This window comes from Cryptomeria japonica, chromosome 7 (genome assembly GCF_030272615.1).
Source record: "Cryptomeria japonica chromosome 7, Sugi_1.0, whole genome shotgun sequence".
Lineage (NCBI taxonomy): Eukaryota > Viridiplantae > Streptophyta > Pinopsida > Cupressales > Cupressaceae > Cryptomeria > Cryptomeria japonica.
Genome location: NC_081411.1, coordinates 51,043,347 through 51,067,888, shown reverse-complemented (window position 1 = coordinate 51,067,888; position 24,542 = coordinate 51,043,347). Strand labels below are relative to the sequence as shown.

The following is a 24,542-nucleotide window of genomic DNA, read 5'->3' as shown; positions in this document are numbered from 1 at the left end:
GTCATTCTTATATGTAAAAGAGGGGGAGAGCCATAAGGACAAGATACTGTTGTAATGATTGAATATCATTTTGTATTAGAGAAGTCTATAGGAAGAAGAAGTATCATTTTGTGCAAGCAATCTGTAATGGAGTATCTGCAAGTGCAGCTTATGTATGCAATTATTTCCTAAAGATTAATATACAAGGTTCGCTATTTCTTTTTCCAAATATTGTGTACACTTTTGTGTTGATGATTATCTTTGTCCTCTTGATAAATCTGTTTATAGATTTGCTATGATGTGAATCACATGTCGTTGCATTAAGGGAAAGATTGAGTTCTTATTGTTTGTGTAACGCATACTGAACCTTCATAGTTGATGAGAAATTGTCTCTTGAGTTGATAAGATATTTTGTCCACAAAGTGTCATATATATCCATAGATAAAGGCACTGGTCTGTTATTGATCTTTTAAGGTTTTGATCTGTATGCATTCAAGGTCCTTGATAGAGAAACGTTCTTTTCAAATCCTATACGAATTGATCTATGCAGATTTCATTTAAGTCCTAAAAACAATCTCATTTTTACATTCACAATCATTTCTTTTCAAAGCATTCAATTAAAGAACATAATAAAGCATAGTTGTAGAACAATAATTTGCCAGTTGTGTAAACTTGCTAAAAGGTTTAAATCCACTATAAATAACCTCTTTTGTGCTTGAGAGGAAGAGGCACACCCACCTAGGTTCAGTGGAGCCTTAAGTGCAGAGGGATTTGGTCTTTGACCATCCCTATTCATTGGCCAAGGGTGATTGGACTACTTGAGGATTTGGCAAGTCTTTTGGTTTTTCAATTTGTGGTTTTGGGAACCAACATGTTCAAACACAAGGTTTTGCCACCATTTGAAAGGTCATCATTCATTGAGAACATGGAAAAAACGTAATTGCTAACAAAGTCCATGAGAGAAAGCAACAAGGAGTTGCAAGTAGACCAAGAGATATGTTGAAGTATGGCCTTTCCAAATGTCACCTTTAAAAATGAAAAAAATGAAAAAAAACAAAAAACTTAGTGATTCCTTTGATCACACAAGGGACTCAAGTGGAATTAATGTAGCTTACACAAATGTTTTTTAGAATATATTCTATTGATAAAAAACCTAATGAGCTAGTTACATCATTATCAAAATCATGAATAAACAAGATAACATTAGGAGTAGAGGATTTACATCATGTCCCACTTTTGGGATGTACTTTAGAGTTCTCTTTGAAGGTGTCATTTTCATGCATGCACAAATTTATGATCCCAATAATAATCACTAGACTAATATGATTGACAACCATTTAAAAAATAACAAATTCTTGAAAACAAAAAATAACCATAAAAAACCCACAATATATTCGAAACTCCTGTTTAAAAATATAACATAAAACAAGATAATACAAATAGAAAATTGATACAACTATAAACATTCAACACAAACCAAATCTAAACTTTAACAATGTGGGAACTCTATTTCATTTTTCATCTTTTATCTTTCTCTTTATTAATAATTTACTCCTTGCCATGACGATTATGTAGGCATTCTCTCTCTGAAAATTAAACAAATCCAAATCTCTTTTACCGTTGAATTTTAAAATAAAGCCCATATACCAAATAATTGTCAAAAAGTTATTAGCATTGTTTAAGCACCGCAGCTTCCCTGCAAAGTTACACTTTAACCCCTTCCCTCCCACCTGAGAGGATTTGAGCTCATAAATGTCGGGTAGTGCAAATTACGTCTCTTTCAACATTGAATTCCAATTGGATTCTAAACTCCTGATTGGGATGCTAACTAGAAATCCACGGAACCCACAATACCAAGCCTTGAAAGCTTCTCCTCAACCCACGTCAAGAAAATTATCAAGAACCAACCCAAAAACAAATTGCTACAGCTGATTTGCCAAGGTCATAATTGGAAAAATGGGACAATCTCCCTCAAAAAGAGCTGAAAGCGTTCTTAAAAACTCTACTTCCTTCAAACAAGCAACGGCAAGCGCCTACAATGATTGCATAGCCTTAACCCAACACGCCTTCCAGGGCGTCCTCCTATACCAACTTCACGATGCATGTACTAAAATCTACGCCCTTCTCTCCGTCGATCCAGAGGACCCTGCTGCCAGCTTCCGTCAAAAATGGCTGCCAGAGCCTCCCACCCAGCTCCAGATTGACGAAACTCTGAGAAGCAAGAATCTTACCACTAAAGGTTTCCTTAATCTGGAGGAGTTTGAAGCTTTTGCATTGGCTCTTTTCAGGGACATGGCTATTTCAAAGGCGTGCAGAACCCTGGGTTGGTATATCCCAGTGGGTTTTGTAGCAATTTTCTTTTCGCATGTGGTGGTGCAGAGGGTTCCTAAGATTGGCCCCCGGTATCGAACCCTTGATCGCCCGCTTTCTAAAATAATGACGTCTTATACAGCTGCAACTGCTGCTACAGTGTATTATAATTTGGGCGCCTGATTTTTTTGGCTACGATTGGCAGGTGTGTATAAATAACAAGTGGGTTTTGATTATTTTGGATTTAAGTGGTTGAGTGGACTCTAGTGTAGAAGGAAAATAATTCTCTGTATTTTGATTTGGGCACCTGATTTTTTTAGGTTGTGTCGATCGGATGTGTGTAATTGGCAAGTGGGTTTTGATTAATTTGGGTTGAGTTTAATTGTATCGTTGGAATCTTTTGTCGACCTAAATTAATCCATTGTATTTTAAGTTGAATGTTCTGTTTTTTCTCGGTTAGTTTACGAGGTAGATATGGCTTGCAAGTGAGTTATGATTAATTAGGGCTGAATTTATATGGGTATGGGGCTTTTAACGTGGGACGATATTAATTAGGGTTAGTACGTAGGTGAACTTTGTACAAGGGTATTTTATTTAAGCTTCTAATTTTTAGAACAGGTAAAGCACACCAGGCACCACAAAGCCATGAAGCGAACACATCATTTCACAGGCTTGCAGCCAAAACATAGATATGACATCCACCATCGTTCGATATAGTTAGTGATAGTGATGTCATGTTTGTTATCTGATTATGACCTCACTGCATAACTTTCTATAGCATGTAAATTTTGGGAATCATAGTTGAAAATCTTGGCCTTTGAAAAAACTTGGCAAACCCAAAAAAAAATCAAGACCTGGCAAAAACTTGGCAAAATTTCAAACATCAAAAAACACATAAATTTGTCAAATATTTATGAAAACAACACAGAAAACTAAGTTTACAAAGGTCATAAGTAGTTTTTCCTTCATTTATAGATCCAAAAACGAGTTCAATTGACATCACAAAGTCATATGATCGTAAGTTACATATTCAAATATGTGAAAATTGGGGAAATGAGTGTTTATTAGGGCAGATTGTTCTATTCCAGTGTGGGCCAAGATTTTGACCCAGACTACTGAGTTTTTAATGAGTTTACTGTGCTCAGTTTTTGACTTGAACGGGTGAGTTTTTGCTGATTTTTTTGTGAGTTACTTGCTGAGCCTAGTTGACCCATGAGTGCTTGCAAGTCAGTCAAGTTTTTTGACTATGCATAGCATCACAGCAAATATCAAGCTGTTAGGAACTAATAGTGACCAATGACTGCGTTTGGAGGTTTAGGACATATCCCTGTGGATTAGCAAAGCTTTTGCAATCCACCATTGGTAGATCTAGTGAAGAAGATGTCGTATACATGGCATTGCTTCCATTGGAATAACTGCATCGGTATCAATTGTTTGGTATGGCATCACTGCATATAGTATGTTACAGTAGAGCCTCACTGCATCTATGAAGTTACTAGCAACTGATAGTTAGTGGCAACTCTTGTGTGCTGTTTGGGGGACAAGGGCAGGTGGGTGCATATATGCCTCTCCCTCTAGCATGATATGACAACAATTTAGATACTATGGTACGGTAGCATCAAGAGCATGAAACTCGAATTTAATTATATTACTTTTGGAATCATGTATTTATACATGAAAATATCATGAAGAACCGTGCATTCATGGTTTTAACAAATAACAAGTAAAAATCCTTGCTAAATAATAGTTACAAACCATTATCAAACAATAACAAAACCAACAAACTATCTACATGGAGTAAATGATGGAATATCCAACATTCTCCCCTTATTACATTATTGTTTTAAATTACTAATAAGAGAACCTTGAAAAGTTTCAAACTTCACATGTTGAAGAGCCTTGGTGAAGGTGTCAGCATGTTGTTCTTGAGTAGAGAAAAATTGGAGCTGAAAATTATTTTGTTGAACATGTTCTTGTATAAAGTGGCAATCAACTTCAACATGTTTGACCCGTTCATGAAACACTGGATTATGAACAAGCTCGGGAACACTTTGATTATCGCAATAGAGGATTGTGGGTTGATTATGAGGTACTCCCAATACTTCTAGTATGCGACGTAACCAAACTGCTTCACAAACCGCTGCACTTGTTGCACAATATTCTGCTTATGTTGAGAAATGGGCAAATGTGGCTTGTTTCTTACTTCCCCAAGAAAAGGGTCTTGAACCAAAGAAGAAAAAACAAATTTAGATGTGGATTTCCTATTATCAACAAGACATGCATAATTTGCATTTGTGTATCCTGTCAAGAAGAACTGTTCATTCTTTTTATACTCCAAACTTAATCATTGTAACATGTATATACCTTAGGAGTTAGGACCCACTTTGCTTCTTTTTAATGATAAATTTTTGGTTCTTGCATATTTCTTGAGAGATAATTAACAACAAAACTAATATCCGATCCTGTTGGCATTGCACACTCCAATGAGAAATTGTAGGTGATTGAAGGTATTGTCATTGATGGCAACCTTGCAATCCTATGGCACCGGCAAGCACCGGCACCGACAGATAGTTCACCGGCAGTGACAAAGATGATTACCAACACCTTGGCCGATAGGATTTTGTTAATTGTATTTTGTATTTAATTGTAATATCTTTTTGTAAGCCGACAAGGCGTATTGTAATAAGACTCATATATAAGTATGAGATCTTGTAGATCATTTAAAAATGCGGACATGGGAAGATTATTGCAGAAGTAATATGCGAATATTAAGGCAAATTTTGGAGTAAGGTTTATGGTTATTGTATGAGCTTAAACCAGTACTGAACCTAGCATAGTAGATGTTGAACTAAAGCAGTACATTATATTGGATTTGCATAATCCATTTTGTAAGTCAGTGAGATTTCCTTTTGTAATTAAGCAGTGAGCTTTAGGCAGTTGGCCTTCCTGCATGTGTAGGCCCCTATTGTAAGTAATATCCATTCATTGGCCAATGAGTGAATATTGTGGGTCACAAATCCCACCGAGGTTTTTCCCACACCGGGTTTCCTTGTTAAAAATCTTGTGCTATGGTGTGCTTTCTATGTTGTGCTTATTGTTCATATTTACTGGATTAATTCTTATTTACTGGTACATTGTTTTGGAATGCAATTTATTTAATAAGATCAGAAAATCTGTTAACCGGCAAGATACTGATTCACCCCCCCTCTCAGTATCTCTGGGAATCCTAACGGATCCAGTGTAAGTCAAGTAAATCAAACCTCCAATCATTTGTTGATAGAGAGTTGCATTTACTTGAGGAGACGAATCGGAAGTAGATAACTGCAATCTCAATTTTATAGGTGTAGACATGGGTTTGGAGTCCATTGTTTTGAATTTTTCAAGCAATGTCTTGTGTTGTGTAGTGGTACCATTGACCACATGTCAAACTTCTTCAAACTTGAGTTGAGTTTTGAGTTTGGTCTTTCAAGTAGAATAATTATTCCCCTGTTGCAAATGAGAATCTGGAAGAAGAAACTTTAGAGAATTGCTTGCCATTGTGTTAGCCAAATAAAGATGCTATTGTGTCCTATTTTTCGTCACTTAGATCAGCAATTTGTTATAGGGGAGAAGATACTTTAGGAGGAAGATTAACATCTTTGATAAAGTTGAGAGTTCTACAAATTTAATTTTTTTAAACATACACTCTTACAATAGTTGAAGTTTTCATTTGAAATGGTGGGAAATGGGTCTTTACCTTGGAAATGCAAACTAGGAACCATTTCTAATCTATGGGATCATTTCATTAGGGAACAATCGATTAGGCTCAGCTTTAGTCCTCTAAGAGAGTTGAGCATTGTGATTAATTTTTCCTCTTTTTTATTTGATATGATTATGATGAGAAGTGATGCAAAATAAACAATAATCAAGATAAACAGAGAGATACAAAATTGGCAGTCAACTCAAAAACAGATTTGTAAATGAGATGTAGAGAGGAACCTGTAGTTGAAATCTAAGACTGCAATAGTCGGACTATGAAGCTAGGCGCCTTAGTCCTATAGGTCTCCTTGTCAATTGATGCTTTGGATCTTGGATCAGGAGATTCTATAGATCACTCTCCAAAATTCAGCCAAAAAGCATCAGACTATGCAGCTTTCCAGATTAGTCCTAGGGTTTTCACCTGTTTGAAATCTATAACTGTGTGTTTCAATCTGCTTTGCGCAATTTTGTCACTTTCAGCAGTCGGATCTGTAACTTGCACACAAAGAGAGGGAAAATGTTGTGCTATATAGGGGCTTGCCTAAGTCAAACCTCGGGTAAGTATTTCCACCTCTACAACAGTTATGATGGATGAAAGAGAGCTTATCCTTGGTAGGGAAAAGGCTGAAAACCTTAAGGAAATGAGTGAATTGACAACTATGCTCCACTAAGTTTTAGGGATGGGGACAACAAGGGATGGCGGGATATGTTTTTGGTATGGGGGTACTTTTGGGCCATTTTTTAAGGGACGACTATTAAAAAATAGTTTTTTTTTTTAAATATAAAGAAGTTTCAAATATTCATATGAGAACATTGTTAAATCATTCATCATAAACATTGTAGAAGCTTAATACATAACATTAGATTTGAATTGAGGTTTCACATGAGCATTGACAAACAAATTAACAAAATTCAAATGCTTTCATTGTCAATGTGCATACATATTATGCAAGAATTATAACACAATGCCCAAAGTGTTAATTTTACATTTTCAGATTAATAAAGAAAACTCAGAAAACAGAATTGACCTTCAACTTAGATAGTTTGCTGTTAGATTTAGTAAGTTTCAGATTTAGGAACAAACAAAAACATAACCAAAGTTGAATAAGACACTTATTACCTTGGAAAAACCTCCTAGGAGGAAAAACCTCCTAGGAGGAAAAACCTAGCCAGAAAAGATCCTCAGATCTGATTATGGATTATGAATAATATTTTGATTACAATACTTATCTCAGTTCACCCTTTAGGGCTGATAGCATCTTCAACTTTCTAGTGGTCTCAGATTTGCCTCTTAACAAGTTTCAGATCTGCCTTTTATTGCACCAACCAGTAGGTATACATAGCAACCAAAGATTTGTCCTTGAATAGCAGATGGATGAAATATATGTCTTCAGCTGATGACAGTGACCAACTTCAGAACATCAGGTCCTTCAACTGTCAGTTCACATGATGAGGAGCACTCTCCTAACAACAGAGATAACAATGGAGAGAAGCTGATGGAGTTTGCACTTTGTTGAAGATATTCGCCTTAATATTTGCATGAATTTCGCACCTCTTACTTGCAGACAAAATTCGCTCTTGATGTGTATTCTTGTTGTTTGAATGCTTCATTCATACCTTTATTTATATGCACTTTAGCCTCTAACTAGGTCGGCTTTCTTGAATTTGAATTGGCACCCTTTTATTGTTTAAAACTTATAGTGTGAGTGGTGTGTTGAATTATAGGGTAGGGCCTAGAGCACGCCACCCTTGTGTTAGACGTGAGAAAGGGCCTAGCCCTACACGTTACCTTATGGGAGAAAGGGGCCAGCCCTTTGGGCGGATTCCAATGTTGCCTAAGGCAATTGGAATCTGCCCCTCCTACCTAATTACAATCAACACTCCCTCTTAATTAGGGAGGAGAAAACATAATCAGAATATCATAATCTTCCATCTTGCACACAAGCAAAGAATGGATTACATAATCAGAATATTGTAGTCTTCCATCTTGCACACAAGCAAAGAATGGATTACATAATCAGAATATTGTAGTCTTCCATCTTGCACACAAGCATAGAATGGAACTACATAACATAATCTTCCAGCTCGCACACAAGCATAGACTGGATCCACCTTACATTGCCCGCAAAGGGTGGAGAGGATCTTTTCTACCATCTTACATTGCCCGCAGAGGATAGTAACAATTACTCTTCTCCTTGAGAAGATTACACTACCACCTTACATTGCCTGTAGAGGGTGGTTGATACAACACAATGTATCACTGAGGTTGAGACTCCCTCTCAACCAGGGTTTCATTTTCCACAACACCAAGTCTGTCTCTGAAGTACACAAACTTCACTTTGGACAGAGGCTTGGTAAGAATATTTGCAACTTGTTCATCAGTGTCAACATACTTCAGCTGAATGGCGCCTCTTTGTACCATATCTCGAATGAAGTGATAATGAGTTTCCACATGTTTTGACCTGTCATGAAACACTGGATTGACAGACATCTTGATACAACTTTGATTATCACAATGAATAACTGTAGGTTCCCAAGGTTGTCCAAACAACCCAACAAGAAGCTTACAAAGCCACACCGCTTCTCTAGAAGCAACACTTGCTGCAATATACTCAGCTTATACTCAGCTTCAGTAGTACTTAGTGCAATTGAGGATTGTTTTCTGCAAGCTCAAGAGATCACTGCGGATCTTAAGTTAAAACAAATTCCTGAGGTGCTTTTCCTGTCCTTGACACTTCCTGCCCAATCTGCATCTGAGTAACCTTCCAAGGTTATTGGAGTCCTGAGTGGATACTTCAGCCCATAACCAATTGTACCTCGCAAGTACCCCAGAATGTGCTTGGCTGCAACAAGATGAACATTTTTAGGCATGTTCATGAACTGGCTGAGGGCATTCATTGCATAGCATATATCTGGTCTAGTGTTAACTAGATACATCAATGATCCAACCAACTGCCTGTACTTCGATGGATCTACAAAATCAGAGTTAGCTGCAGAAGCACTCAACTTCTTTAAGTTAGATTCCATAGGAGTAGACATAGGTTTACAATCCATCATTCTAAATCTTTTCAAAATATTAATAGTATACTTTCCTTGACTCAGAAAAATGTCATTAGATCTTTGCCATACTTCTAAACCTAGAAAATAATGCATTAGACCTAAATCCTTCATTTCAAATTCTGAAGCTAATTCTTTCTTACATCTAATAATAAGCTCATCTTTTCCAGTAAGAAATAAATCATCCACATATAGAACTAGAATTAGCATTTCATCATTAGATACCTTAAAGTAAATGTTAGAGTCAGCATCATTCTTACAAAACCCTAAACTTAACAAGTACTTATCAATTCTTTCATACCAAGCACGAGGGGCCTGTTTGAGGCCATATAGAGTTTTCTTCAATCTGCAAACATGAGTTTCTCTATCATGAATCTCATAACCCCCAGGTTGTTCAATATAGACTTCTTCTTCAATGACACCATTAAAGAAAGCAGCCTTAACATCCATTTGATGTAGCTTCCAACCTTTAGCTGCAACAATGACTATTATAGTTCTAATAGAAGTATATCTAGCAAACAGGAGCAAATGTTTCTTCATAATCTATGCCTTCCTTTTGAGAAAAACCACGAGCTACAAATCTAGCTTTATATTTCTCAATACTACCATCAACATTATGTTTAATTTTAAATAACCACTTAGAAGAGACAACAGACTTACCTTTGGGTCTAGGCACGATGTCCCAAACATCATTCTTGATGATCGACTGATATTCTTCATCCATAGCTAACTTCCAGGCATGTTGGCTCAAGGCTTCTTCAACATTACGTGGCTCGAACTCAATGAGATTGCTCATTAATGCAACATAGTTGGAGAATACTTGAGGTCTCTTGGTTTCTCTGAAAGTGCCACTGGGAGTTGCAAATCTTTCAGCTTCTTGAATGGTGTTTCTCACCCAAAGTGGCCTCTTTTTGCTAACAACAATGTCACTAGGTATATCAGTGAGATCTATAGGCTCAGGTGGATCATTATACTCTTCTTGAGGTGTAGGCTCAACAGACTCCCTCTGAATCTCAGGGTTAGTATCAACATTCATATCTTGATTGTCATTAACTTCATTAATAACAAGAGAACCTTTTGATTTCTTAAAGGCAATATCTTTTTCAAAAGTAACATCCCTACTTACCTCAACATACCTTTGACCTGGAATGTAGATCCTGAAGGCCTTGGAGGATGCATTGTATCCAACTAGCATTCCTTTCTTCCTGGAAGGCTCCAACTTGGTTCGTTTTTCCTTGGGCACATGGACATATACTGGACTTCCAAAAATTCTTAAGTGATTGATGTCAAGTTTGGATCCTGTGAAGGCTTCTTCAGGAGTCATATTCTTTAGAACATGATGAGGACATCTATTCTGAATATATATTGCTGTTCTAGAAGCCTCAGCGCATAGAAAAGTCTGCAAATCTTGATCATGAATCATAGCCTTTGCAGCCTCGACAATTGTTCTATTCTTCATTTCAGCAACTCCATTTTGTTGAGGATTGTATGGAACACATAACTCCCTCTTAATTCCTGTCTCAGCACAAAAATCATGAAAGCTACCAAAGGTATACTCACTTCCATTGTCGGATTTTAAACATTTAATTCTCTTACCAGAGATGTTTTCAGCCAATGCCTTAAAACTCTTTGAATCTACTTAAGACTTCATCGGATTCTTTAGATTTCAAGAAGTAGATCCAAGTTTTCCTAGAGAAATCATCTGTGAAGATTACATAATAAAGAAATCCACTAGGAGATGCTACAGACATAGGGCCACATAAATCAGAGTGAACAAGTTCTAGTTTATCTTTAGCTCTACTTTCACTTTTATGAAAAGGACTTTTAACATTTTTACCTATAGCACAACCTTTGCATGTATCATCATGAATTTGACTGAGTTTAGGCATACCTTTGACTATCTTTCCAAGGGAGGGAAGTGCTTGAAAGTGTAAGAGTCCAAGTCTTCTATGCCATAGCTCACAGGATTTGGGAGTCTCATTAATGAGGGCTTGAACAGGGTTAGCAGAGAGCTTATATAAACTATCATATCTATTTCCAATTACACGAGCAGATTTAAAACTAGCCTTCTTAGGCCAAGCAAGGACTTTACCCTCAGAAAATGCAACTTGATAACCTTTATCTTCTAGAGCAGAAATGGAAATTAAATTTCTTTTAATTCCAGTGACAAATAAGATGTCACTAAAGTGAAGAGAAACACCAGAATCTAAATTCAGAGAAGTAGTGTCAAAACCTCTTACCGAATATTTAGCATCATCACCAATTACTACATGTAGACTGGTGTCTTTCTCTACTAAGTCTGAAAGATGCTCACGATAGCCTGAGATGTGTCTGGAAGCACCACTGTCAATCAACCATGTGTTACAGTCTGTGGGAATGCTGCTTGATAGGGCAGAAATGAATAAGAATTCTTCATTTTGATCTGAGACTTTATTTAGGTTGGCTTCTCTTTGCGGAGGTTCATTCTGACATTCTTTAACATAGTGACCAAATTTGTCACATCTAAAGCATCGAACACAAGAGAGATCTCTTGGCTTATTCCAAGAATTCTGAGCATTTGATAATCTGAAATCTCTATTCCTCTTAAGATTATTCTTCTTCCAATGGCCACCTTTCTTGCATTGGGCTGCAAGTACATGTTGATCATTCACTTGAGGACTTTTTGAGTTTTCTTCTTGTGATAAGACAAGACTCTTCATGAATGCAATCATTCTTAAGACGATCAAAAGTAGGTAATTCAGTTCTTCCACTTATGGTTTGAATGAAAGAGTCCCATGAGTCTGGTAAACCATTTAGAGCAATCATGACAATATCTTTGTCTTCCATGTTATGTCCAATTGTACCTAGTTGATTCTTTAGTTCTGAAATCCTCATGAAATAAGACATAGCAGATTCTTCCTTTGACATTTTGATATTAAGTAATTGTTGCTTTAAGGTAATTGCTCTACTGAGATTGTTGATTTTATAAGTACCTTGAAGATGATTGAATATTTCCCTTGCTGTAGTGAATGAGGAAATGGAGGGGACTAGGTGATCTTTGACTGCATCAATAATGAGTTTTCTGGCTTTGACAACATTCCTTTTGAATTGTTTTAGCTCAGCTGCATTTGTAGGTTCAGTTAGCTTTTCTTCATCTATGAATTGAAGAAGTTCTTTTTCTTCTAGGGCAATACGGATGCAGACCTTCCATGCAGCAAAGTTGAGGTTTCCATCGAGCCTATCTTCAACTTTTAGCCCCATTGACGTGACTGAAAATGAAACAGCAAACTGGAAATAGCAGACTACTGAAATTTGAAGGTTAATCTAACCTAGAGCTTTGATACCATGTTAATTTTACACTTTCAGATTAATAAAGAAAACTCAGAAAACATAATTAACCTTTAGATAGTTTTCTGTTAGATTTAGTAAGTTTCAGATTTAGGAACAAACAGAAACATAACCAAAATTGAATAAGACACTTATTACCCTGGGAAAACCTCCTAGGAGGAAAAACCCAGCCAGAAAAGATCCTCAGATCTGATTATGGATTATGAATAATATTCTGATTACAATACTTATCTCAGTTCACCCTTAGGGTTGATAGCATCTTCAACTTTCCAGTGGTCTCAGATCTTCCTCTTAACAAGTTTCAGATCTACCTTTTATTGCACCAACTAGTAGGTATACATAGCAACCAAATATTTGTCCTTGAATAGCAGATGGACGAAATATATGTCTTCAGCTAATGACTGTGACCAACTTCAGAACAACAGGTCCTTCAACTGTCAGTTCGCATGATGAGGAGCACTCTCCTAACAGCAGAGATAACAATGGAGAGAAGCTGATGGAGTTCGCACTTTTCTGAAGATATTCGCCTTAATATTTGCATGAATTTCGCACCTCTTACTTGGAGACATAATTTGCTCTTGATGTGTATTCTTGTTGTTTGAATGCTTCATTCATACCTTTATTTATATGCACTTTAGCCTCTAATTAGGTCGGCTTTCTTGAATTTGAATTGGCACCCTTTTATTGTATAAAACTTATAGTGTGAGTGGTGTGTTGAATTATAGGGCAGGCCCTAGAGCACGCCACCCTTGTGCTAGACGTGAGAAAGGGCCCAGCCCTACACGTTACCTTATGGGAGAAAGGGGCCAGCCCTTTGTGCCGATTCCAATGTTGCCTAAGGCAATTGGAATCCGCCCCTTCTACCTAATTACAATCAACACAAAGGCTCCAAGTTTGAACTATAAAATGACAGAAACAGAGAAAATATGACTGCCCTTAATCAGCAAATGCAATTGGTAGGTCTGTATGCAAGGAACCCCAAGTCTCCGAGTCCCTGAAATGTTTTGGGGACAGGGACGGGGTACCAAGGTAGGGGATGAGTCCTCATAGAACATAGATTGACAAATGATACCTTGATATGAAACTCCTTGCCTTGAAGCGTCACACAAAGCTTGACAGGTGTTAATGCATGCCTTCATTCATGGAGGAGTACATATCTTGATCATGATTTGAGCTTGAATGCTTGAATACCTAACTTTGGATTTCTCCTCAATTGCCTTGAAGATGCTTGATTGAATGCTCAATTGGAGTGATAGGAATCGCAGGTTCAAATGAGGGAGGGAGTTGTATTTATATGCAACTTACACCTTTTCGGGTTTAAATTTCTGAAGAAGGCCAACATCGGGGAGCACTTTCCTACTATTCAAAATCTCGTCCATTATGATTTCAAATTTGGGCCCAAACTAGCTGGACCATGGTGCTTGGCGCCATAGTCTTGGCTTTTTGGGCTGAAATTAGGGTCAGTGAGCAAAGGACCATGCTGAGCTTCCAGAAATGGCCATGGGTTGAGCACAATCAGGCATGAATCAGGAGCATGAGGGACAACCACCAAAATGAGCCCAAAATAAGTGTGACATTGTAAAGGGATACAATTTACGACACTTTGCCATTGTATAACCTTAAGCAGATGATCTAATAGAATGTATTAGAGGCATCAATTTAGACTTCCCATCTCCTTGCTGATTTTAGAATACCTTTTAACCGGTTCTCAAAAACATAGGAATAGAGGCAGACTTTCCAATTCGTAGGGAATACATCACCAACTATGCCGCAAAGCTTGCTTTCCTTCTTACATTTGTGGGATAGATTGATCAAAATGGATAATAATATGTATGCTCTTGATATCTAGCAATTTACACCTCCTAAAAAAAGAAGTTTAGTTTGAAGAAACAAAGATTTAAGGAAACACTCGCAATAACTTGCCTCCACCCGAACCTCTGTCTGGATACATGAAATGACAATATGCAGGTTGACCTTTTGTATGTGACAAATGTAGCAAAGGGCCTTTGCTAATCACAGTCCACTTCTATGCCTCTGGGCAGATCTTATTGTCAGGGCCAACAAAAAACATGTGGTCTTCAATTTTCACAAGATTCTAGACCTTCTAAATATGCATTGATCACAGCTTCATACTGCAGAAGTGGCAAGAAAAATTTCTTTGTCGCCAGACCATTTCTAGTCAAAAGTAATTGGCTCATTGATGTTCCATCCAAAAAAATTCAAATTCTCAAATTCAGAGCTAAAAGATGCACCATAGACCAAAAATTGGTTGGGACATTGTCACTCTCTCCGATCACCAATGCCTTGTCAAGGTGCAATCTGCAGGCTCTTCCTTTATTATGCAAATTAATTACCATACATTCAAATTGAAGACAAATTTCGGCACTACTATAAAATTAACCACAGATTCAATGAATATATTGACTGCAAATTCTATCCTCTCTAATGAATGGAATGGGCCTCCTAATTAATCGATTGATCTCTTCATATGCCTATCAAACTTAAATCAATGTTGCTTCTTGCAAAAGAATGCTTGTAACCTTTGGTGACACCTTTTTGCTCCTCATCATGCCCTTTCTTTACATTTGATTGGCCAATTTAATTGCAGCAATGTCCGATTTAATGCACCTTCACTTCTTGGGAGAAAAATCTTCACATTTCCCTTGCACTGATTTAGGCCTGTTATCTGGATGCAATCCTTTTAATCATGCCAGCTCCCCGGAAAGAACAAGTCTCACACACATCTAAATATCCTGTGATGCTATCAATCAATGATCATGAAGAATTTTGCCCAAGATTTCAAAACTTGGCATCAGCAGTATGAATGCTAGAGTTGCTCTACTTGTCACTCTGATCTCTTCTCTCTCTTGTAGTCATTATCCTTTGACGCAGTCAAGGGAGGGAGATCCAATGAAGGACAACCCAACTTTGCAGCTAAACACATAAACCATGCAAAGCATACCGGTGACCGGTTACAAGGTGCCAAAAACAGCAGAAAGAACAACCGGTAACAACAGAGAAGACATAACTGGTAAACAATGTGAATGAATCTTATTACAATAATGGGAAATAATACATGCCACATGCTGGATTGTAGTCCAGGATACAATTAATGCTTATAAAGCAATTACAAGATCTGCAGATCATTGTCATATCAGATCGGCTTCTGGTAATAGTCTACCGGTTCTATCCTAATACGGACCTCAACCTTCCGTCCTTAGTCCTACTGGATCAGAATCCAACCGGTTCTACATCTTCGCTCAATCTTAATGCTCTGTCTTCAATCTTCTAACTTCTCTGTTCTGACTTCTATCCTCAAATGATTCACAAACCTCCATATATATACTGCCCACAAATAATTACAACTTAATCAAGTCGGCCCAAAGACCAATCGGTTCAAGAAACGTGCAACGGTAACATGTCGGCTCAAATCACAAAGAACAATCTCCAAAACACAAAATGATGCACAGGCCTCCAGGGATACCGACCAAGGTGCAAAGCAACACCTCCAACGATCTGCAAGTCACAGAGATCAACCGCAACCTAAAATCATCTTCGCTCAACACTCTGCCAGGCTAACCGGTAAGAACACATCAACTGGGACAATACCAGAATCCACATCTTACCGGAAAGAAACTCAAACATGATAACAACCATGAACACAAGGGAATAAACCCAAAACCATAATGTTAAACACTCCAACATGAAGAAATGCCACACTCTCAAGAAATTCCACTGAAATTTGCCCAACCGGTAAGAACTAGACCGGTGCTCTTGCATCAAACTCTCGGGGTTAATTGAAAAGTCAGTCTCATCACTTGATCTGGGTTGGCGATCGGTCAGTAGGTACTTGCAACTGCCTCAAGGGATTCAACGATCTAACCACAGCTTCTGGTTGCCTCTCCACGTCGATCTATCGGTACAAACTACGCCCTGCCTCAATTGGTGATCTGTTCAAGTCTCCACCCACTAACTGCCTCAAGCTCAAGCTCTAGGATCGGCGGTCTACCTGCAAACCTTGCTCTACCTCATGTTCGGCGATCTAAACAAGTCCACAAGTTGCTTCAATCTTCTCTCCAACCAACCGGTGCACAAACAACACTCTGTCTAACAACAGGTTTATGAACCAGCTTTGATACCAATTGATGCAGCCATAACCGATGAAAACCCTAAAAAGAGTCAACCGACTTATGCAGAAAGAGTGACACAACGAAAGTAGTAAGAAAACGTAGCAAATTCATATAAATAGATCATATCCAAGCCATAGAGCTTTCGACAACCATCCGGTAATCATCAGATTATCATCAAAGAACATCCAGTAGTTAACCGGTTACATGTAGGCTTTAAGCCAAAAACAACTCAACCGGGACTCTAAAGATCAACCAGATCATAATATGCGAATTGTTGGCATTTTTGATGATTATGTTGTGATTGTCATTGATGGACACACACTTGCTATGAGATCACTTTTTGAATGTATGAGTTATGCTCAACTGGTATTTGTTCCAAACCGGTATTATGTTGTAGTCTTTAGACTATCAGTGTTATGCAGAAAATGTATCAGTGTTATGCAGAAAATGTTTACCGATCTTAAGCGGTATGAAGACCCAAGCAGCATGAAGAGCTCAAGCGGTTCGAGGATCTCAAGCGGAGCGGTGCAAAGGATCTAAAAGCGGCACTTATCTTTTTCCCAGTCTTCATTTTTGTCAACCGGTAATCTGTTTAATACTTGAACCGGTATTACTTTGAGTTACCAATCGGTAACTGGTAAAGTTGTATAAACCGGTAATACTCTGTGATAGTTACCAAGCGGTATTTTGTGATGAGTTACCATCCACCGACACTTTGACGGTGATTTTGTGCCGTGTTACCAAATATGTCTAGATGCAATGAACCTAGGAACTTGCAATGTAATCCTATTGGACCGACATGAAATCCGATTCCTTTTTAAGGACATCATGTCTAGGGTTTTAGGTGTTGTTAGGGTTTTTGTTGGTTGATGAGTTTTCATGTGCGATCTTAGGAGAGAAGATCAAGTCTATGTGCTGTAACAGAGTGTGGAGTTTCTGAAGACTGAAGTAATGTTGAAATGCATTAACAATGAGCTATCAAGGATCTAACCAAGCATACTGTGCTAGTATTTAGATCACTCACTTGTTGATTACTCACATCTTCGACAAGGCTGAAACCCTTAACCGGGTAGGCTTGGCAAAGCTTGTGTAAATCCTCTAACAAGGTGATTCACAACTGTGGATTTGAAATCCTCTCACAAGGTAGTCTTTAATCGGACTTATCTCCTAACAGAGATTGAGATTCCTAACAGGATCTGTTCTGGTAAAGAACATTGTATGACCTTAACCGGTCTGGTTACTATTCTGTAGAAAGTTACTTGTGAGTTTCATCTCACCGTGGTTTTTCCCATTTGGGTTTCCACGTCAAAATCTCTTGTGTTATGGTGATTGTGCTTCTGCGGGTGAATGCCTTATTTGCTGTTTGGTTTGCATTTGTGTTAACCAGTTTGTTAGTAAAATTGTTATATCGGTTTACTGCTAAACTGTTTAAGTGTTTGAGTTCAATATTTTTTTGTATACTAATTCACCCCCCCCTCTTAGTATTCATCAATCTCAATCCTTATTCTAAATTCTACTTCCTTTGCCTTTACAAATGATTACATAACATCATATTTATACCCATCGGAACATATCCGGGTCGGCCTCAAAGGATTACATTCACCAATGCAGGAAAATGAAACGTGTAAATAGGTCGGCTCTAAGATTTAAGAAATCTGTCCGGAAAATAACAACCAAGTGATGCGGAACAACAAGAAGGTCGGTCGCATGCCAAAGAACATCGAACAAGACCCAAGATGGATCCACGCGCCAAGAATCGCGCCGGTAATGAAGGAAAACCAACCGGTAAGCACAAGAACTATCCCGGGAACCCAAAAACAGCCAACCGGAAGCGATAACTGACCGGAGAAGAACCCAAATGAACTAGAAATCTGAAATCAACCACATGAAACTGCCAGGAAATTGCCAACAAGAACTACCACGAAAAATAAGCAATTACCGGTACATATTGGTAAGAATACTGAAACTGCAAAAAAGAACTAAGCAAGAAAGGAAATGTTTTTGGTTGATGCAAGATTGCTCATCGACCAGGGATGCTCCTGCATCATCCTTCCATGCGTTTCTCCTCTACTTATCCCTTCATAACCACCATAAAATGCTCCATACTCTCTGGCAGATAAAATGATTTGGAAGTTGTAATCATTGCACAGTGGAGATCGTCAACCTCATATGACATACAAAATCCACACTGTAGGCACATGAATGCTTGGTGATGCCCTAATTACATATTAAGAGCATGAAACTCAAATTTAGCTATATTGCTTTTATAATCATGTATTTATACATGATAATATCATGAAGAACAGTGCATTCGCAGTGTTAACAAATAACAAATAAAATCTTAAGTTTGCTAAATAATAGTATGTCATGACCCCACCATGAGGTCATTGCTTTTCAAACTAGATTGCAGCCTTAATAACAATAAGACCTAGACAATAAAATAAAAGAAATTGATCTAGTTTAAAGATTACGTCATGCCTCCGCCATGATAGGAATAATCATAGCATATTCAATTATAGATCGCTGCCTTTATCCTTGACAAAAAGTGTAGCGAGTCTGAAGAGGGTCGATAAAGATTATTTAAGGAATGTTATTAGGCAACAGTTCCATAAAATAAGCAAAAGACAATTAATCAAAGGATTGCAATACAGCAGGGCAGTGATTAATTATGAAGGGATGTATCCCTTGCAAGAGCAATAGATTAAATGAAAGGTTGTGACTTCTTCTCACTTGAAGATACAAGAGGAAGGACAAACCAATTGGACAAGGCATCCAGGAAGTGGAAATCGACTAATTAAGGAATGGATGGATTCAGCAGAAATAAGATTAAATATCAATCAAGTCTGAATTGGAGAAGAATTCAGAAATAAACCTGAGTTAGAAATTAAGAACAACAGTCTATAATATTAAGGGAAATAATTGGTATGCAAGTATTATTGTGCTTAGTTATTTATTTCACATAAATCTGATAGAAAGCTTTTAATTCTTACTTATATAATTAAATTGGCAATCCAACAAGAAATATAGGATAAGTAATTATTTACCTAATTGTCATCAGCAATCATGTTTGGAATCAATGTGAAATGTTTTTCAAATAGGAAGATACAGCAGTACTGATCTTCCCTTTTCAAGTACACCACCCCAAGATGGATGGACTCGAGGTCCTGCCATACATGGGCCAAGGGACTGAATGGATTGGAGGTTCATTATGTGCCCTTTGTTGATTTTAAGTAATCAGATTAGCAATGTAGAATGAAAATCAGAATGCTAAGTAAATCATGCACATAACACACATGTACTCTGGGAAAACCTCCCTCTTGGAGGAAAAACCAAGCAACCAAATTATCTAGATTAGGCTATAATCAACAGAGTTTACAATGAGCTTCAACACATGAAGTTGTCAGTAAATATGCACAGAACCCTAGGGCAGATAGCAATTATGAACTTATCTTCAATACAACTGTTGCTGTGACAAGGAGGAAGACAGATTAAGGTTGCTGTCTACAAGGTTGATCTGCTAACCCTTAGATGATGTTCGCTGCCTCCTACAGACCAGTTCACAGTCCTTCAAGAGAGTTCGCTGTGCCTTGACAAGGTTTGCTGCCCTCTAAATGCAGTTCCCTAACCTCTGATTATAATTCGCTGATCACCAAAGTAGTTCATTGATAGGATAGGTTTGCTAAGTGATAATGTGTATGTTAACAATGAATGCTGACTTTTATATATATAGGCGACTTAGCCTTTTGATTTTCCAAGTCGGCTAGTATGAGGAATTACAAACAAATGCATTGAGGTGGCGCCAAATTAGGTCCACATGTTACAAGACCCCAACACGTTACATCAAGATAAGGATAATAGGACATGACTAAGGCCACGGGCCCATTAGTCATCCAAACGTGCTAGGTGTGCTAGGTCGGCCCTAGAAGGGCTCCGACCCCTTGGGCTTGTTTGAGGAAGAGAATCTCCCGACATCCTATCAAGCTTTTCCATCGGATTCTTAATATTGTTGACTATGGGAATAAGCTATGAAATAGAGGTGAATGATTTTAGGATAGTTCGATTTGAATAAAGATTATTTGTATATGATCATAGATTTTTTATATTAATGCTTTGATGTTAATTAATATTGATTATAAGGCCTAAATTAGGATTTTATCTAAATTGGCATTACAATTATGTAATTTTATTATAGAATTCTATTTGTAAATGAATTGCGTTTGTTGGAATTCTTATTTTTGGGTAAAAATCAGGTATATCCCATAAGCTATGAAATAGATATGAATGATTTTAGGATATTTTGATTTGAATAAAGATTATTTGTATATGATCATAGATTCTTGATATCAATGCCTTGATTTTAATATTGTTATTGGAGTTGAGGAAAAATCAATTCTACAGCTCCCAAAGATCACCTGCATGCAAACTTGTTATAGAAAGAGAGAAGCAAAAAAGCTATGGAGGCTAGAATTTAGAGATCCAGAAAAGAGTAGTCATATTGATTGTGCAACAAGAATGCAATTCAATAATTACAGCTATTATGAACATACAAAGAGAGAATCCTTATAAAAGGATACTTGAAACCCTAAAGGAGAAAACCCTAAAGAATTCTAAGATTCCTAAGTTTAGCTTAAGCATAGAGTATAATAGACCAATAATATAATAAATAATTATTAGCTAATAAAAGATTACTCTAACAATTGTTTATAAGACCTAAATTAGGATTTTCTCTAAATTGGCATTACAATTATCAATTATGTAATTTTATATAGAATTCTATTTGTAAATGAATTGCATTTGTTGTAATTGTTATTTTTGGGCAACAATCAGGTATTATCGCAAAAGGGGACACTACATAGTAACAAATCATAAACAAACAATAACAAAACCACAAACTATCTACATGGAGTAAATGATGGAATATCCAACAGGTAGAGATTCATTGCATCTGTCAAACTACTAGCAACTGACAGTAACTGACTATAGATTGGTGTTTGATGAAAGTTTGATGTGCCTTGGGGACAAGGGCAGGTGAGCGCATCTATGTGTCTCTCCCTAGCATGATATGGCATCAGTTCTGATCGTATGGTATGGCAGAGCTTCACTGCATCTGTCAAACTACTAGCAACTAACAGTGACTGACTATAGATTGGTGTTCAATGAAAGTTTATTTCCCTGGAGTCATTGCACAACATTTATTTTCACGATTAAACAGGAAGACATTACAGGTCCTTTCGGAAGGATCTCTACCCCTGCCCCTTTGCCAAATATAGTTATTGCCAGTCATTCCCAAAACATCTAAAAATGATGCATGATGTCCCAATGATTCCTGTAATAGCCAAGGGTATCTGTGATATCCCCTGACCCCCTGGTGGGCAGCTAGATGTCACCCCTTTGCCAAATATAGTTATTGTCAGTCATTCCCAAAACATCTAAAAATGATGCATGATGTCCCAATGATTCTTGTAATAGCCAAGGGTATCTCTGATATCCCCTGACCCCCTGGTGGGCAGCTGGATGTCACCTTGGCTGCCACATGAAAAACAAAGAAAAACATTCAAAAGCTTAAAAAAAAAGATAAAATAGGTTTTCTATGTATAGCTATACTACCAAACTATAAAATGATCTTTCCATGGAAAAATATATGGCTGTTAGTACTAAGGCATATTGCTCTCTTACCCTTACAAGCAATTTCATCTCTATTTCTCTCAGTATTTATTTATAACAATTTATGAGATCATTTACTTACAGTTACTTCTTTTGTTAGGCAGTTCAGAGCATCAAAATGGGTGAAGGCATCATGTTGGCCGTTTGAATTAGTACACATTTGCAGAATTCAAGCTCAGCATATTTCGATTTGCAGAATATTTGTGGTAAAGGAAGTAAAAGAGTACAAATGTCAAGATTGCTATTTGACTTCATACTCAGAATATGTAAAGAATTATTGTAAAAGAAAGCATAATTTACAGTGAAGGAATGTCTTAACTTAAATCTTGATGTCATGTGCAGCTATACTTTTGTGAAATATTACTTATTCAGTATATAAAGTTTCTAATATACTGCAATGCTGCCATTACTGTTCTGGAAATGTTTGGAACATAGGTTTTATTTGCCTTTAATAAACTTTGGATTTTGAGCACTGGGCATGACATGAGCTGATAGCTTTGTATATATTGTATAGATAACAGAATAACACCATAAAAATTTGTATGTAGTTTTTACTCAAGCTTGCTTCTGGATTGGAAAAGCTTTTGGTACCCACAGAATACTCTAGATTGGCATTGGATAAGAGTTTGATTCCATGGAGTCATCAAGCAAGTGTAAATACTTATTGTAATAAAACTTTGACTCTTGAGCATGGGGCATGAGATGAGATTCTGACTCTATATGGTCAGGGTAATATCAAATGTTACTATGCATGCATAATATTCATGTGTGGGTCTCACTCAGTCATGCTTCTGAATTGGAAAAGCTTCTGATATGTGTGGTGTATGGGACTTAAGAGTTCTGGTGTTAGGAGTCATCATGCATCTATAATATTTCTGTATGATATTTCTGCCCTGATAACCTTTGTATGCGTTTACAGCTAAGTGAATACATTTTCATAGTTTGACGCTTGAGCTGATTGCTCTGTGTTTGTGCTTTCTATATAGTATTTGAATGCATTTCATAGAAGTGAAGACAAACTGTAAGTAATTATAATGCAGAGATCCTATAAAGCTTGATCAAGGAGCCAGAATTTGAAGTTACAAGCACTGAATTCTCACAAATAAATAAAACATAAAAATAGCCCTATTTTATCTCCAATATTTCCTTATCATCAAATTCTCCCTTAGCCTTTTTCATTTCCATGCAATTCCACCTATTCAAAAGAAATAATGACTCGTGATTTCAATCTTCTTTGGACTTAAATTAACATTTGTCCTATTAATTAAATAGGGCTTTGGTAGCATAATAGAAGCTATAAATACATGTGTGCATGTGGGTGTGCATTCTCAAGTTCTGGTTACTAGATTGCATGATTAGTTATTTCTTTCATGGCCTTTCACTTGTATGTATCACTGATAATCACAAGGAAAGCGGACACATGAAACATGAATAAGCATTGATAGTAGTGGAGAGGAAGATGCTAGTACATCAACCTGTGTAATCACATCCTGAACGCTAAAAGTTTGAAAACTTGGACTCAATTCAGCAGCCCAAAATTTTGACTTGGACTTGGGACTTGGCACAGACTTGACAAAAAAATCGGCAGACTCAGCAAAAAAAAACAAACTCATAATTACACAAAAAAGAAATCAATGCATTTAGAGAACATAAAAGTCTAATTTGGCTATCAATTTGTCATAATTCAAACTTTGCACCTGTCATATGACCCTCAAATTCTCAAAATTTGAAATTTCAGTCACTACGTGTGTTATGTTCAGGCACTAGAAAAGTCCAGGCTCAGACCTCTGGAGTCCAAGCCTAAGACTCAGGAGTCAGAGCAGGGGTCTGTCAGACTTGGCTTGGAAGTCCTAGTTGACTTGCCTCAGCCGTCCTGAGGACTTGCGAGTTGGGTGAGTCCTGCCGAGTACTGAGGGCCCTGAAACTATGCTGAACTCATGATTTGGGATTCACAAAGATTTTGGTGCATGTAAGCCACATAAGCTACATTGATTCACAATTATTACCCATGACACCTTTCTTTTATATAGTAATTTGAGTTTCCGTAGTACGAGGTTTTTTATATATGTTTTTTTCTTGGGATTTTCTCTGCATGAAAATCCCTCCAATACACACACACACACATAATGATTATATTCTTAACAACTATCTTATATTTTGTAACTAATCTACAAGTAGATTGTTGATTTGTGTGTGTCCCACAACGTGAATCCTTTTCTTAAAACCTTGAACTTTAGAGTTGAAATTCTCAGTTCAAATTATATTATGTTGACAGAATTCATATAGCAGGTTAGGTTCAAGATTCTTCAGCTCTGCGTCTGCTATCCCTTAAGAATC

General features: G+C 37.2%; 1 long non-coding RNA gene across 1 annotated transcript; it reads left to right on the top strand.

Moving 5' to 3' along the window:
• Window positions 1–1,587: 1,587 nt before the first annotated feature.
• Window positions 1,588–22,966, top strand: LOC131046469 (uncharacterized). The gene is made up of 2 exons (XR_009106011.2): window positions 1,588–2,494; window positions 22,306–22,966. It is a non-coding gene; the product is annotated as an uncharacterized LOC131046469 (long non-coding RNA).
• Window positions 22,967–24,542: the final 1,576 nt, after the last annotated feature.